The sequence below is a fragment of the Acanthochromis polyacanthus genome, chromosome 19 (genome assembly GCF_021347895.1).
Source record: "Acanthochromis polyacanthus isolate Apoly-LR-REF ecotype Palm Island chromosome 19, KAUST_Apoly_ChrSc, whole genome shotgun sequence".
NCBI classification, from domain to species: Eukaryota; Metazoa; Chordata; class Actinopteri; family Pomacentridae; genus Acanthochromis; species Acanthochromis polyacanthus.
The window spans coordinates 20,170,113-20,175,887 of record NC_067131.1 but is presented as its reverse complement, the minus strand read 5'-3'; positions in this window follow the sequence as shown (position 1 = coordinate 20,175,887).

Here is a 5,775-nt window from a genome sequence, read left to right as displayed (position 1 = left end):
ACTCCTTCGCAATACGTTCACCGAGAAACTTCATTTAACCATCAAAACGCAGGGATTTTTCTTGTCTTCGCAGGAATGTATTTTATGTCAGGCTGAGATTTACAGTTTTTCATCAGTGAGTCCTCAAAAAAGTGAAAATTCTCAAAATCTGCTCTGGTTAGAGTGCGGCATGTCAGTTGGTAGAGTGGAGGAGAGGAGAAAAATCCGCCTGAAAATTTCCCGAACGAATCGCCCTCACGACCACACCATAAGAGATAGGACAATGAAATTTGGTCAGATTGTAGACAATTTTCCTGGGATTCAAATGAATCCAAGTTTGAAGACCTATCTCTTTCTGAAGGGAAATGGCAGGCAGCAGTTTAGACCAAAGTCGCACCGTTCTCCCCATTAGAACCAATGTAAACTGAATCATCTGGCTCATGGAGGGACAGTGTTTTTTTAAATCGCTGTAAATCGGTCATTTCTCACAATATTTGGAAAATAATTACATTCATGGAAAGCCACAGCCTTCCTCTCGCTCACGGTCATGTCGGTTTTCAGCTAGCATTCACGGTTAGCCCACAGTTAGCGCCAGAACGAGACGTTGCGCGCTGCTGCTGAGAAGCACTTTTTTGCTGTCTGTGGCAGGCACCGTTGCTATGGGGGCCCATAGCAACCGCCCTTACACACGCGCAGGCATGCTCCCACGCACACACACAGACTCATTGGTGTGCCACACCCACCTTCACACCCAATACCTACACAGAAGCTGCATTTCAGCCTGAAAATCAGTTCAACCTCTCAGCTTCACACAGCCTTTACAGCAGGGGTGTCAAACTCAGTTCCAACACACCTGATTCAAATGATCAGGCTCGTTATCAGGCTTCTGCTGAGCTTAATGATAGCCTATCATTTGAATCAGGTGTGTTGTAAGATGGAAACATCTAAAACATAGAGTATAGTGGACCTCCAGGAACTGAGTTTCACACCCCTGCTTTACAGTAACTCCAATCCAAGGTCAGATCTTCCTGTCTGTGCCTTTCAAAATAAAAGCACAGCACAATTTCAAAATAAAAGCCTGCGATGGACCGGAAAACGCCAGTTAAACTTCTCAGTTTCACACAGCCTTTACAGTAACTCCAATCCAAATTTTGAGCAGGTGAGATCTTCCTGTCATTGACTTTCAAAATAAAAGCACAGCACAATTTCAAAATAAAAGCCTGCGACAGGCTGGAAAAGCCAGTTCAACCTCTCAGCTTCACACAGCCTTTAGAGCAGGGGTGTCAAACTCAGTTCCAACACACCTGATTCAAATGATCAGGCTCGTTATCAGGCTTCTGCTGAGCTTGATGATGAGCTGCTTATTTGAATCAGGTGTGTTGTAAGAAGGAAACATCTAGAACATAGAGGATAGTGGACCTCCAGGAACTGACTTTGACACACCTGCTTTAGAGTAACTCCAATCCAAATGTTGACCAGGTGAGATCTTCCTGTCTTTGCCTTTCAAAATAAAAGCACAGCACAATTTCAAAATAAAAGCCTTCGACGGACTGAAAGCGCCAGTTAAACCTCTCAGCTTCACACAGCCTTTTGAGTAACTCCAATCTAAATTTTGACCAGGTGACATCTTCCTGTCTCTGCCGTTCAAAATAAAAGCACAGCACAATGTCAAAATAAAAGCCTGCAAGGTACTGGAAATGCCTGTTAAACCTCTCAGCTTCACACAGCCTTTACAGTAACTTAAATCCAAATGTTCACCAGGTGAGATCTTCCCATCTCTTCCTTTCAAAATAAAAGCACAGCACAATTTCAAAATAAAAGCCTGCGATGGACGGACTGGAAAACGCCAGTTAATCCTCTCAGCTTCACACAGCCTTTACAGTAACTCCAATCCAAATTTTGACCAGGTGAGATCTTGCTGTCTCTTGCTTTCAAAATAAAAGCACGGAACAACTTCAAAATAAATGCCTGTTATGGGCTGGAAAACGCGGAAATACGCCTCTCCGGACATGCACACATCCCGAGCCCCTCCCACGATTTCCGCGAGCGGGAATTGTCTAGTATTTCCATTACTACCCCAATATCATTTTTTCTTCACGTTTCCGCCGATTTTCGGTCGCTAACTCGTCCTAGGGCTTTGAGAAAACCAAAACAAATTATACATCAAAACGTGCGACTTCATCGGGAATAGTGTGCTATGACTTTTCTAAGAAATTCGTCATTTTTTCGCAGAATTATTCGCAAAAAACTGCGAAAAAAGTCCCATAGGAAATGAATGGGGAGTGAAAAAAATCGGCTCAAAAAATCCACTTTCTTCCAAACGCCACTCCTTCGCCATACGTTCACCGAGAAACTTCATTTAACCATCAAAACGCAGGGATTTTTCTTGTCTTCGCAGGAATGTATTTTATGTCAGGCTGAGATTTACAGTTTTTCATCAGTGAGTCCTCAAAAAGTGAAAATTCTCAAAATCTGCTCTGGTTAGAGTGCGGCATGTCAGTTGGTAGAGTGGAGGAGAGGTGAAAAATCCGCCTGAAAATTTCACGATCGCATCGCCCTCACGACCAAACCATAAATGTTAGGGGAATGAAATTTGGTCAGATTGTAGACAATTTTCCTGGGATTCAAATGAATCCAAGTTTGAAGACCTATCTCTTTCTGAAGGGAAATGGCAGGCAGCAGTTTAGACCAAAGTTGCACCGTTCTCCCCATTAGAACCAATGTAAACTGAATCATCTGGCTCATGGAGGGACAGTGTTTTTTAAATCGCTGTAACTCGGTCATTTCTCACAATATTTGGAAAATAATTACATTCATGGAAAGCCACAGCCTTCCTCTCGCTCACGATCATGTCGGTTTTCAGCTAGCATTCACGGTTAGCCCACAGTTAGCGCCAGAACGAGACGTTGCGCGCTGCTGCTGAGAAGCACTTTTTTGCTGTCTGTGGCAGGCACCGTTGCTATGGGGGCCCATAGCAACCGCCCTTACACACGCGCAGGCATGCTCCCACGCACACACACAGACTCATTGGTGTGCCACACCCACCTTCACACCCAATACCTACACAGAAGCTGCATTTCAGCCTGAAATCAGTTCTACCTCTCAGCTTCACACAGCCTTTACAGCAGGGGTGTCAAACTCAGTTCCAACACACCTGATTCAAATGATCAGGCTCGTTATCAGGCTTCTGCTGAGCTTAATGATAGCGTATCATTTGAAACAGGTGTGTTGTAAGAACGAAACATCTAAAACATAGAGTATAGTGGACCTCCAGGAACTGAGTTTCACACCCCTGCTTTACAGTAACTCCAATCCAAGGTCAGATCTTCCTGTCTGTGCCTTTCAAAATAAAAGCACAGCACAATTTCAAAATAAAAGCCTGCGATGGGCCTGAAAACACCAGTTAAACCCCTCAGCTTCACACAGCCTTTACAGTAACTTCAATCCAAATTTTGACCAGGTGAGATCTTCTTGCCTCTCCTGCGCTGCTCCGGACATGCACCCATCCCGAGCCCCTCCCACGATTTCCGCACCAGCGGGAATTGTCTAGTATTTCCATTACTACCCCAATATCATTTTTTCTTCACATTTTCGGTCGCTAACTCGTCCTAGGCCTTTGAGAAAACCAAAGCAAATTATATATCAAAACGTGCGGCTTCTTCAGGAATAGTGTGCTATGACTTTTCTAAGAAATTCGTTATTTTTTCGCAGAATTATTCGCAAAAAACTGCGAAAAAAGTCCCATAGGAAATGAATGGGGAATGAAAAAAATCGTCTTGAAAAGTCCACTGTTTTACAAATGCCACTGCTTCGCCATACGTTCACCTAGAAACTTCATTTAACCATCAAAACGCAGTGATTTTTCTTGTCTTCGCAGGAATGTATTTAATGTCAGGCTGACATTTACAGTTTTTGATCAGTGAGTCCTCAAAAAAGTGAAAATTCTCAAAATCTGCTCTGGTTAGAGTGCGGCATGTCAGTTGGTAGAGTGGAGGAGAGGTGAAAAATCCGCCTAAAAATTTCCTGATCGCATCGCCCTCACGACCAAACAATAAAGGATAGGAGAATGAAATTTGGTCAGATTGTAGACAATTTTCCTGGGATTCAAATGAATCCAAGTTTGAAGACCTATCTCTTTCTGAAGTGAAATGGCAGGCAGCAGTTTAGACCAAAGTCGCACCGTTCTCTCCATAAGAACCAATGTTATCTGGATCATCTGCCTCATGGAGGGACAGTGTTTTTTAAATCGCCGTAACTCGGTCATTTCTCACAATATTTGGAAAATAATTACATTTATGGAAAGCCACAGCCCTCCTCTCGCTCACGGTCATGTCGGTTTTCAGCTAGCATTCACGGTTAGCCCACACTTAGCGCCAGAACGAGACGTTGCGAGCTGCTGCTGAGAAGCACTTTTTTGCTGTCTGTGGCAGGCACCGTTGCTATGGGGCCCATAGCAACCGCCCTTACACACGCGCAGGCATGGTCCCACGCACACACACAGACTCATTGGAATGCCACACCCACCTTCACACCCAATACCTCCACAGGAGCTGCATTTCAGCCTGAAAATCAGTTCAACCTCTCAGCTTCACACAGCCTTCATAGCAGGGGTGTCAAACTCAGTTCCAACACACCTGATTCAAATGATCAGGCTCGTTATCAGGCTTCTGCTGAGCTTGATGATGAGCTGATTATTTGAAACAGGTGTGTTGGAAGAGGGAAACATCTAAAACAAAGAGGATAGTGGACCTCCAGGAACTGAATTTGACACCCCTGCTTTAGAGTAACTCCAATCCAAATGTTGACCAGGTGAGATCTTCCTGTCTTTCCCTTTCAAAATAAAAGCACAGCACAATTTCAAAATAAAAGCCTGTGACATACTAGAAACGCCAGTTAAACCTCTCAGCTTGACACAGCCTTTTGAGTAACTCCAAATCAAATTTTGACCAGGTGAGAGCTTCATGTCTCTTCCTCTCAAAATACAAGCACAGCACAATTTGCCTGTTAGACTTCTCAGCTTCACACAACCTTTACAGTAACTCCAATCCAAATTTTGACCAGGTGAGATCTTCTTGCCTCTCCTGCGCTGCTCCGGACATGCACCCATCCCGAGCCCCTCCCACGATTTCCGCACCAGCGGGAATTGTCTAGTTAGGGGCTCGGGCTTCGACACGAGCCACTCTCCTCTCCATTGCAAAGCAATGGGAGGAGAGTGGCTCGTGGCGAAGCCACGAGCCACTATTGTTCTCCTGCTGCGTTTATTATTAGGGGCTCGGGCTTCGACACGAGCCACTCTCCTCTCCATTGCAAAGCAATGGGAGGAGAGTGGCTCGTGGCGAAGCCACGAGCCACTATTGTTCTCCTGTGAAAAAAGCGTTTATTATTATCTTTTTTTCACGTTTCCGCCAATTTTCGGTCGCTAACTCGTCCTAGGGCTTTGAGAAAATCAAAGCAAATTATATATCAAAACGTGCGGCTTCTTCGGGAATAGTGTGCTATGACTTTTCTAAGACATTCGTCATTTTTTCGCAGAATTATTCGCAAAAAACTGCAAAAAAATTCCCATAGGAAATGAATGGGGAGTGAAAAAAATCGGCTCAAAAAATCCACTTTTTTCCAAACGCCACTGCTTCGTCATACGTTCACCTAGAAACTTCATTTAACCATCAAAACGCAGGGATTTTTCTTGTCTTCGCAGGAATGTATTTTATGTCTGGCTGAGATTTACAGTTTTTGATCAGTGAGTCCTCAAAAAAGTGAAAATTCTCAAAATCTGCTCTGGTTAGAGTGCGGCAT